This window comes from Bufo bufo, chromosome 2 (genome assembly GCF_905171765.1).
Source record: "Bufo bufo chromosome 2, aBufBuf1.1, whole genome shotgun sequence".
Lineage (NCBI taxonomy): Eukaryota > Metazoa > Chordata > Amphibia > Anura > Bufonidae > Bufo > Bufo bufo.
The window spans coordinates 347,266,254-347,278,759 of record NC_053390.1 but is presented as its reverse complement, the minus strand read 5'-3'; positions in this window follow the sequence as shown (position 1 = coordinate 347,278,759).

Genomic DNA, 12,506 nt, shown 5'->3' with positions numbered 1-12,506 from the left:
ATTCTATATTGATGTCTAGGATTAGACATGCCCATCCTGATTTAATGAGGTTTTCTCTGAACAGAAGTAATATATATAACTTATGTTCATACTTTGATATCCTAACCTAATAATAGCTTGGTTATAATGTGACAAGTTATTTCCACTCACATGTATTGTTAAGCTTGTATTGCTTTATATTAATGCTATATATATTCATTTGCATGTATCATTGTGTTTATTTACTTATATATGTTTATAATCTTGTAACCAATAAATCTGCATATTTTTATAAAACCTGTGTATTATTGTATAATGCCGAACTACATTTTATCATTAACGTCATCTCACGTCAAAAAGAACTTATTTATCTGAGGAAATAGTCGGACTCAGATGTGAATTGTATCAATTAGGTTGTCTACAATTCACCAGGTCATGATTTTAAGAATTTATGACAAATTTTATAATTTTTTTTTTTTATGGTTAATTATTTTTATGACCATAATTAATAATTCTTAATTGAATTATTACCACCCGACAGTCCCGGAAAGGAATGGACATGACCCTGGGCATGAATATACTGAGAGACCTAGACCATCAACTCTATGCCAAGGAAGGGCTGAAGCCACTGCAAACCGGCCTACCCAGAAGGTCTTACAACAAATGGTGAGGAGCTGTAGCCTGCAAAAGAGTAACCTGTGCGGACGGGCCATTGGAGCCACGAGGGTGCTACGGAGGACTCCGTTGAAGATCATACCTCGACAGGAGCAAATATTGATGCTGCCAGTGGGCGCTGGACGACGACTGAATAGACTGGAGGTCCTGATTGAGCCCGCTTATCAAGAAGAAACGCAGATTCGCCCACTGGTAGCCCGGGCCCTCGCCGTTGTGAAAGACAGATGTGTGCCTATACGCTGCTGTAATCTTGAGGACTGCAAATTAACCGTCCCCGCAAACACCCTGCTGGCCAAAGTTTATGTGTCCGAAGGGGGTATCGCTCGATGAAGGGGCTTCACGCTGCAGCAGGATAGGAGATCAGCCTGGACCTATGCTGTGGAGATCCATTCAAGGGAAACCCAGACAGCGGAGTGGAACGGTCAAGTGATCATGGCCCGTATGGGGGTGGACTGCAGAACCCTGACCCCAGGGGAACAAAAGCTGCTGGAAGACACCCTCTGGGAATTTCAGGAGGCCTTCTCAAGACATGATGAGGACTTTGGGTGTGCTACTGCCATCGAACATGAAATCCCAACTGGCGATGCTGCGCCGATCAGGGAACGTTACCAGCAGATCCCACCTAAGATGTATCAGGAGGTGAAAGATATGGTGGCCAGCATGTTGGAGAACCGGGTGATCCAGGAGAGTCAAAGTCCGTGGGCTGCTCCAGTAGTCTTGGTGCGGAAGAAATATGGGAGTCTCCGGTTCTGCGTGGATTATCGGAAGCTGAATGCTCAGACCGTCCAGGATCCCTACCCCCTTCCGCGGATTGAGGAGTCATTATCAGCCCTAAGCCAAGCAAAGTTCTTCTCAACTCTTGACCTGGCTAGTGGGTACTGGTAGGTGCCGGTGGCCAAGAAGGACAAAGCCAAGACGGCCTTCATTCTACCTATGGGACTCTACGAGTTCAACCGGATTCCCTTCGGCCTCTCCAATGCTCCGGGAACATTCCAGCGATTGATGGAACACTATCTGGGGGACATCAACTTTGAAACCAGAAGCTGCGACAAGTCTTGGGATGGCTACGAGACCATGGGCTCGATCAAGCCAAATAAATGCCAGCTTTTCCGACAGCAGATAGAGTACTTAGGACATGTGGTCACCCAGGAGGGGGTAAAATCGGCCCCCAGCAAGGTGGAGGCCATTCAGAAGTGGCGCCGGCCAAGTACGCTACGGCAGGTACGGGCGTTCGTGGGACTGGCCGGCTACTACAGGAGGTTTATACCCAAATTCGCTCATCTGGTGGGCCCGTTAAACGAGTTGCTAAAAGGCACGGCTGGGGGCCCGAAGAAACGCCCCGTCGACAGGGGGCCCCGGCAACAAGAGGCCTTAGAAGTGGTGAAAGAGGCGCTGAACAATGCCCCGATCCTGGATTACGCGCGGTTTGATACCCCATTCCTGCTGTATACTGATGGAAGCCTACATGGTCTGGGGGCCGTATTGTCCCAAGTCCAGGATGGACAGGAGAAAGTCATCGCCTATGGGAGCCGGTCCCTAAGAGAGTTAGAACGCAACCCTGATAACTATAGCTCCTTTAAACTGGAACTACTGGCACTGGTGTGGGCCATGACTGAAAGGTTTGCAGAATACCTGACTGGTGCAGAAGTGACCGTGATGACGGACAACAACCCGTTGGCACACCTGGAGAATGCCAAGCTCGGTGCACTCGAGCAAAGATGGTTGGCCCGCCTCTCTAAGTACCAATACCGCATCAAGTTCCGGTCCGGTAGGGAGAATGGCAACGCCGATGCACTCTCTCCAGTTCCAGTAGGACAGTCGACTCAGAGAGCCGATGAGGAGTTAGAGGATACTGAAACTCCTGACCTTGGTCGCTTACCTCTGTTCCCGGATGTGGCACATTTAAGTGGGGTGGCGTCTGGAATGACGCTGGTGCTGGAGAAAACGTTGACTGATTGGGAGAGAGTCCAGAATAGCTGCCGGGATTTGTGGAAAGTGAAAGAATGGGTTCTGAGCAAGATCTGGCCTAGGCCAGAAGAACGAGCCCGCCTGACCCCAGAGGGTCAGAAGTTGTTAAGGCAGTGGGACAAGCTGACAATTACCCAGGGCCTCCTGTGCTGGATCATATACTTATAGTCAGAGCTGCAGTACTGGCAACAGATTGTCATTCCCATGTCGTTGGGACCGGAGCCCGATAGGGAAGCTCATGAAAAGGGAGCTAATTTTGGGAGCGACAAAACGTTCAAGTGGCTCCAACGACTGGTATACTGTCCAGATCTGGCCGACATGGTGGCCGCGGAATGTCTTAAGTGTCGATCCTGTGGGTTGAGTAAGAGTACTGAACAGCGGGCTCCTGTGCAGACCATCCGCACCTCAGCGCCCCTAGAACTTCTGATGATCGATTATGTACAGATTGGGTACTCTACCTCGGGACACTTGTACTGTCTAGTCATGACAGATCACTTTACCAAGCATGCGGTGGTTGTGCCCACCAGAGACCAAACCGCAGAGTCGGCCGCTGAAGCTGTCTGTAAACACTTTATACAGGTGTTCGGGGGTCCACGGAGGATACATTCTGACCAGGTAGCATGCTTTCAGTGAATGAACTGTACCAACTGTATGGGATTGATCGCTCCCGCACCACTCCATATCACCCAGAAGGAAACGGGGCGTGCGAACGCTTCAATCGCACCTTGCTTCAGATGCTGCGGACTCTGGAAAACAGTCAAAAAGCCCAGTGGCCCGCGTACCTACCTGAGTTGATGTGGGCCTATAACAACACAGTACCACCGGATACTCTCCACATATGCTAATGTTTGGACGACCCGGACGGGAGATTGAAGATCTCCACATACCCAACCCGATGGAGCCCCCACCAAGAATTGATTGGATCCATTGCCGCACTGATACAAACAAAATGGCGGTTTTGGCGGTGTATAATGTCACAACGAGGTATGGGAGGGAGCACCACACCAAACACAATAGGGAGGGGGGAAGCTAGGTGGAGGAAAAAGTCACCACCTAATGAATCCTAACCCTAGCCCTGACTGCTAACCGAATGAACGGACCTAGGTTCCGTTCATTCACTGGAACCTAAAGCCTGACTACCCTGTAATGCCCTGAGGTAGTGATAGGGCCCAAAGACAACTCGTTCCTTAAGCTGAAGGAACAGGGGTCTTGACTCAGACCAGATACCAGAAGGCAGGAGAAACAACACAAAACAAATACAAAGGAATGAGACACTTAACTCCTGAAGTAGAAGAAATAGCAGGAACACCAGAGGAGACAACACACACCAGCTCTTCTACTTGCAAATGAAGCTATACATCGCAAGGAGTGAAGGGAGTAACCAGACTTAAATAGTAATGACCACTATGCTGCACCTGATTAGAGGCGTGGTCATTACCATCAACAAGTGAAATTAAAAGAGGCTGTCAGATGACATCACGTGCAGACAGCCTCTCCGACCTTCTAACACCTAGCCTGGGAGTGACCGTGACAACAGCTCTGTAATTCAAGCAAACCGTTCTTGTTATTGGGGTGCAAATGCTGTTTGATACAGAGCTTCACTGTGTACTCTCACACCTGAACAACAAGAATACTTATGCAAGAATGCTGCTTGTTGATTTCAGCTCAGCATTCAATACAGTCATTCACTCCAAGTTGATCACTAAACTTGTGAATCTTGGAATCAGCAACCCTATCTGTAACTGGAACATGGACTTTCTGACCAACAGACCCCAGCATGTTAGGTCAGGAAATAACTGTTCCACCACCATCACACTCAACACTGGCACTCCACAGGGCTGTGTGCTGAGCCCGTTCCTCTACTCCCTTTTCACCTGTGACTGCAGGCCTAAGTGTGGATTCAATTCCATCATTAAGTTTGAAGATGACACCACGGTGATTGGTCTCATCACTGCCAATGATGAGTCTGACTATAGGGAAGAGGTAAAGCACCTAGCTGTGTTGTGCGCTGACAATAACCTGCTCCTGAATACCAGCAAAACAAAAGAGCTCATTGTGGACTTCAGGAAGGAGAAGATAGACACCCATGACCTCATCCACATAAATGGCATGGCTGTTGAACGGGTTTCCAGCTTTAAGTTCCTGGGGACCTACATATTTGAGAATCTGTCCTGGTCAATCAATATTTCCAGCCTGGTCAAGAAGGCATATCAGCGTCTCGTTTTTTGAGGACACTGAAGAAAAACCATCTGTCTGCTGACATACTGGGTACCTTCTACCACTGTGTGATAGAGAGCATCCTGACCAACTGTTACAGTCTTGTATGGGAATTGCTCTGTTGCTGACCGCAAGGCACTGCAGTGGGTGGTGAAAACAGCCCAATGCATCACAGGGACTCCTCTTCCTACTATTGAGGATGTTCACAAGAAGAGATATCTACGTCGGGCACACATCATTCTTAGGGACTCCTCTCCGCCTGCCAATAAACTCTTCCAGCTCCTTCCTTCCAGAAAGCGCTACAGGACTCTTCAGACTAAAACCAGCAGGTTTCGGAACAGTTTCTTCCCCACAACTGTCACCCTACTGAACTCAGTCCCCCACTGAACCCTTTAATCCACACTCACTTAACCCTCTACACTCCTCCTCTCCTCTATCCCTCCAAATGACCATGATCATGACTGTCATTCATTCTCAACATTCACGTATGTTCACATTGGCTACTGCTATAGTTGGGTCATAGGATAAGTCTCTGTTATAGTACGTACTTACACTTACACTGTTCACTATTATAGTCTGTTCATAGCGCTACTCTCCCACTTCTGGAGTTATATTCATAGCATTCTGCAGATCTGTTTAGTATACATATGTAAATTTGAATACACGTAGCACATCTGTATACTTGTTCATAGTACATCTGTATACTTGTTCATAGTATATCTGTATATTTGCCGTCTGTATAGCAATATAGAACAGTTCATCTGTATATCAGCTCATCTGCATATCTGTATATATGTATGCATCAGTACAGTTTTTATTGCACTTGCTGCTCTTTGCACTTCTGATTAGATGCAAACTATATCTCGTTACCTTGTATTTATACATGTGTAATGACAATAAAGTTGAATCAAATAAAATCATTAACAGGGGTTTATTACAAGGAAATATTTATATTTGCCCTTGTGCGGTGCAGTTATTAGTCGTGTATTAGTGGCAAAAGAAAAATATATTTGCTGTTCAGCGGTGCAGTTATATGTTCTAAAGCCCTTTTTGTCATGTATTAGTGGCAAAAGAAAACTATATTTGCCGTTCAGTGGTGCATTATATGTTCTAAAGCCTTTTGTGGAGTGTATAATGGAAAAAAATAAGGGCCTATTTGCCGTTCAGCGGTGCAGTTATATGTTTTAAAGCTTTTTGTGGAGTGTATAAGTGGAAAAAAGAAAAATATATTTGCCGTTCAGTGGCGCAGTTATATGTTCTAAAGCCTTTTGTGGAGTGTATAATAGGAAAAAAATAAGAACCTATTTGCCGTTCAGTGATGCAGTTATATGTTCTCAAGCACTTTTTGTTGTGTATTAGTGGCAAAATAAAAATATATTTGCCATTCAGCGGTGCAGTTATATGTTCTAAAGCCCTTTTTGTCGTGTATTAGTGGCAAAAGAAAAATATATTTGCCGTTCAGAGGTGCAGTTACATGTTCTAAAGCCTTTTGTGGAGTGTATAAGTGGAAAAAAGAAAAATATATTTGCCGTTCAGTGGTGCAGTTATATGTTCTAAAGCCTTTTGTGTAGTGTATAATAGGAAAAAAATAAGAACCTATTTGCCGTTCAGTGGTGCAGTTATATGTTCTTAAGTACTTTTTGTTTTTGTATTAGTGGCAAAATAAAAATATATTTGCCATTCAGCGGTGCAGTTATATGTTCTAAAGCCCTTTTTTGCGTGTATTAGTGTCACAAAAAAAGTATTTGCCTTTGTGTGGTGAAGAGAGAAAATTACAGCCCTTTTTGACGTGTATTAGTGGAAAAAAAGGGCCTATTAGCTGTTGTGTGGTGAAGTGTACTGTTGATCACGAATATTCTAATCGTGAATTTTTATCGCGAATATTGGCACTTTCAGAATATATCTAGAATATAGTACTATATCTTCGTAATCGCGAATATTCTAGATTTCAGTACCCATGATCCCTCACTGCTTCTTGCTTGTGGGCCAATGAGAAGGCTGCAATATCTTTGACTTTAAGAGTAGTGTTGATCTCGAATTTTCATATCGTGAATTTTTATCGCAAATTTTACGATTGCCGATTTGCAAGGTGTTGCAACTCACGTACCAGGTAAGGAATGCCAGAGTGGTGTAATGTCTCTGTGTAGTAGTAGGTATAGTGTCAACGGTCTCTCCTACCTTGGTACGGCTGGACTCCTGGATCCTGGCTCACTTGAAATAAATGAGTGTGTTGCTAGTAGGAGTAATTGAGGGACTTGGTAGCAATGAATGAGATCCAGACTTGGAATATAATTCAACTTGTCTTTACTGGAGGCAGCATTAATCCACATGAGATACAGCAATATCCTTGGGTCCCAGCAGGTATTGGCAATATGTGGCAGGGATTACTATCTCTTCTGCTTCTATCATATGCCTGGAGAATATGGCAGGAATCTGTCTTCTGCTCTGTCTATCTTCTGCTGTGTATGGGACTGACTAGCTGAGGAGGAATTTGGCTTCACCTGGTCTCTGGATAGTACTCACAGTTGTGCTCACAGGGAATGTTTCTTCCTGGAGTTCTGGAGGTGGCTGCTTGCTTGTCAACCAGCTGAGGCTGAAGGCTCAGACTGGGAATGAAGATCTTTGGTCTCAACCGAGACAAGATCCTGGGTTGGGATCCCTATTTCTGGGAGCTCCTACCAGCACAGCCTTGCCCTAGCCAGGGTGGCTGGCACACTAACTGAACTTTCTTTCCTCCCCATGAGGCAGGACATGGACCAGCCCACTTCTGCTCATAGAGGGGGAGCTAAATTGGAATGAACTATTCCAGTCTAGATATGCTAAACAGAACTAAGGCCCTGCTAACAAATTGCTGCCACCTGCTGGTGTACATGAAAATTACAGCAAATACATGTAACAGGCTTAGAAAATGCACATTTGTGAGTAATATTACATAAAATCACATTAGATGACAAGGCACATGTTACCAACAAATAGTAGTGGGGAAAAAGAGTTTAGTAACATAACTCTGGGATGTTACATTCCCCCTTTCTTCGAGTTAAGCCGCCCTCGGCTTATGCTTAGGAGGGAGAGGAATCAGCTCTGGGGTTCCCATTAAAGTACAAAGTGCTGCGTGAATTACACATATGACATACAAAGACAAACATGAAACGGCTATCCCCAGGTTCCTGCCCGCTAGAGTAAGGTGTCCAATACACAGTTTCCTTCTCTTGGTATAACCAATGAACCTAATACTGCACTAAGCAAACATTACTGACTGACTTTGAAGTGTTCTGGCCCTAAAACACCAAAGAAAGAATGGGGGTGTCTTTACTCTGTAGTCCCGCCATTGTGTAATGGAATGCCTGCAAATGAAAGAGTGGCTTTATCCTGTATTCCCTTTCCTGCACCAAAGCCTGAGAAATTTGGCTTAAAGCACGATCACTATGGTGACTAAGGGGTAGCTAAATTGAGGCTCTAAGGTTTGAGGCGCCATACCTTAGGCAAAGGCTCAGAAGGGGAGGTATTTATCGTCTTCATGCTCTTCTGGCAATGTCACAGGAGGAGGGTATAATAATCCCATGGAACTCCTGGAAGTAACACACCTCAGGATGGGAGCAATCCTGAACATATAACAAGCGGGAAGGTTACCCCTGTAGTTACTAGACCTGCTGGGACTTACCACTTGGTCCTACCTGTGCACTAATAGTAGGCCATTAGTTTTAAGCATCCGCATAAAGGCAGTCCGTATAAAGGAAGGAGAGAACAAGAGCTGTCAAATTAAGGCGTACAAGAGTAAGTTGCTACATTTTTTGTTAAGTGCAATGTTAAGTGCAATTGTCACAAATAACTGCATGAAGGTCACATTGCGGCACCTAAAAGAGAATACACACAATGGGCATGTTATCTTGAACGTTACATAAAATGTAAACTGGTAAAGAAATTAGTGCAAAAACATTATGCAAATATCAATGCAATAATACGCTCAAATATCACTTGAGTCCTTTTTCTTGAAATGCTTGACTGTGGACAGGAACAATAAGTGCATAAGTCACTTGTAATCCACAGGAACAATAGGAGTTAATTGTAATCCAATGGAACAATAAAGTTAATTATAATTCACGCAAGGTAGTGGGTAATTTCCACAATGGGTAGTTTTCCTCACAGGAAAGTCTGGAAATCTTCCTGCTGGGTCACATATTTGAGGACGCAAAAGTTCTTCTTTAGACTGTCTGGTGCTCTCGGCAGCTGTAACTCTAGCAGAAACTTCATCTGCAATCTCCTGGTGGCTTTCTGTGGCAGAACTTGGAATTGTAGGATCACCTTTCTCTGGAAAATCCTCTGTGAGCCTTAGCTTTTTCCTTGTAGGTGACAGGTTTTCTGGACAGCAATAAAGGACGGACCCTTGGTCTTTCATAGCAAAGAGCTCCGGATTCGGTGCTGGTTCTGATAGTCATATAAGGTGTGCTGTCTTCAGCAGGCGGCTGAGAAGAAGACTTGGAGGCTTCATCACTAAACATCCTCTGTATCTTTTTCCATTCTTCCGCTCTTTTTAGAAAGTCCTGTAATTTACTCCACCTGCGAGCTTTCCATTGGGCAAGGTTATCCTGCCAGGTGACCTCTTCATCACTGCAGGAACTGTTGAAGAACACAAGAGGGCGCTCCTGCATCTTGTAACTCATGCTGGCTACTGTGATGGAGCTCCACTGACCTCTTGTGGCGGTTTCTGGTATTGTCTGGGTAGTGAGGCTGGTCAAAGCTGCGGTGAGCTGCTGTACAATGGGAACTCCTGGCTGTAGTGGCTCTGGCAAAGGTATCGCCAGTGGTGGTGATGGCAGGGAAGGAGCTCTCTCTCTGGGCAGCGGAGTGGGAGCTTTGGCTGCCTCCGTCGTGCCAACCGGCGTGATGAGGGACACCTTACGGACCTCTCTGGGTAAGACGTGCCCCTGTACTCTGGGACTGAAAGTCAGTACTAGGTTATTTATTTGCCCCACCTGTAGATTTGAGGCAGCAGGGAGTTCAGGGATCACTATGGGGACCTCCGGGTTCAAGCGTCCCACTCTGGCAGTAGTAGCAGCACTGGGCGGCGGAGTGGAAGTTCCGGCCGCCTCCGCCGCACCAGTAGGTGTCCTTGGCGGAGCAGGCCTAGGCCTGTTTGGGGTATCGGGACCCTCAGGGAGCGGTGCAGGGGCAGGTACGGTCCTGGTGCCTCCTGGTGGTCATCGCGGGGTCCAATTGCCGTCTGCGATAAATAAACGTGATCTGGCTGCCATTTTACATTCAGTCTTTTGCCAGTGTAGGGAGAGGTTGCTGTGTGGAGCAGACTGTTAGGGACACCAAACGCTAGCTAATAGGGCCACAAAGGTCCTTTTAAGGATTGGTATAGGTGTGACTTACTGAGGGGTGTAATATACTTATAATATACTTTCTAACATAGAAAGTATATTGTAGTGCATTTGTATTGTGCAGCAGTTGTGTGTGGTTCTGCTGTGATACTGCAGCTACACAGAGTGCCAAACACTATTGGAACAAATAATTTCTACTGGTGTGATATACCAGTTGCCCCCCAAAAAAACTGATTGAAGCAGGCGTGTTATATGCCAATAATATACTTTCTATATAGTGCATTTAGGTAGTGCAGCATTTGTTTGCGGTTTTGCTGTGTTATCGCAGCTACAGATAGTGACAAACGACATTGGAACAAATAATTTCTACTGCTGTGATATACCAGTTGCCCCCCCCCCCCAAAAAAAAGTGATTGAGGCAGGGGTGTTATATACCAATAATATACTTTCTACAGTTGCAAGAATAAGTATGTAAACCCTTTGGAATGATATGGATTTCTGCACAAATTGGTCATAAAATGTGATCTGATCTTCATCTAAGTCACAACAATAGACAATCACAGTCTGCTTAAACTAATAACACACAAAGAATTAAATATTACCATGTTTCTATTGAACACACAGTGCAGGTGGAAAAAGTATGTGAACCCCTAGACTAATGACATCTCCAAGAGCTAATTGGAGTGAGGTGTCAGCCAACTGGAGTCCAATCAATTACATGAGAATGGAGGTGTTGGTTACAGCTGCCCTGCCCTATAAAAAAACACACACCAGCTCTGGGTTTGCTTTTCACAAGAAGCATTGCCTGATGTGAATGATGCCTCACACAAAAGAGGTCTCAGAAGACCTACGATTAAGAATTGTTGACTTGCATAAAGCTGGAAAGGGTTATAAAAGTATCTCCAAAAGCTTTGCTGTTCATCAGTCCACGGTAAGACAAATTGTCTATACATGGAGAAAGCTCAGCACTGCTGCTACTCTCCCTAGGAGTGGCTGTCCTGTAAAGATAACTGCAAGAGCACAGCGCAGACTGCTCAATGAGGTGAAGAAGAATCCTAGAGTGTCAGCTAAAGACTTACAAAAGTCTCTGGCATATGCTAACATCACTGTTAGCGAATCTACGGTACGTAAAACACTAAACAAGAATAAATTTCATGGGAGGATACCACAGAGGAAGCCACTGCTTTCCAAAAAAACATTGCTGTACATTTACAGTTTGCACAAGAGCACCTGGATGTTCCACAGCAGTACTGGCAAAATATTCTGTGGACAGATGGAACCAAAGTTGAGTTGTTTGGAAAAAACACACAACACTATGTGGGGGCATCATGGTTTGGGGCTGCTTTGCTGCATCAGGGCCTGGACGGATTGCTATCATCGAAGGAAAAATGAATTCCCAAGTTTATCAAGACATTTTGCAGGAGAACTTAAGGCCATCTGTCCACCAGCTGAAGCTCAACAGAAGATGAGTGTTGCAACAGGACAATGACCCAAAGCATAGAAGTAAATCAACAACTGAATGGCTTAAACAGAAGAAAACACGCCTTATAGAGTGGCCCAGTCAGGGTCCTGACCTCAACCCAATTGAGATGCTGTGGCATGACCACAAGAAAGCAATTTACTCCAGACATCCCAAGAATATTGCTGAACTGAAACAGTTCTGTAAAGAGGAATGGTCAAGAATTACACCTGACCGTTGTGCACATCTGATCTGCAACTACAGGAAACGTTTGGTTTAAGTTATTGCTGCCAAAGGAGGTTCAACCAGTTATTAAATCCAAGGGTTCACATACTTTTTCCACCAATTTGTGCAGAAATCCATATCATTCCAAAGGGTTCACATACTTTTTCTTTCAACTGTATATAGCGCATTTGGGTAGTGCAGCATTTGTTTGCGGTTTTGCTGCTGTAAAATTGATATCCAATGACCGTGCAATCTACCTCCAGCCACATACTTACTTGTTCTTTTCTGTACGGTGAATGCCTAATAGTTGGGGCCTCTGAGAAATTCAACACCAGTGATGACCACGTGTTATCGAATTTCAACTATTATCATTAGTTTTTTTTTCAAGAGGGGGGATTTCGATTTCGCCATATTTTTAATCCAATTTTATATTTTTAGTTCTTTTAAACATATGTATTTGACCTGTATGTGTACTGGCATGCAGTAAAATTGATATCCATTGACCGTGTAATATACCTCCGGCCACATAATCACTTGATGTTTTCTGTCCGGTGAATGCCTAATGTTTGGGGCCTGTAGTCCAGTGGCCTACAGTAAAATTTTTATCCATTGATCGCATAATGTACCTCGAGCCACATAATCAGAATTACTTTTATGTC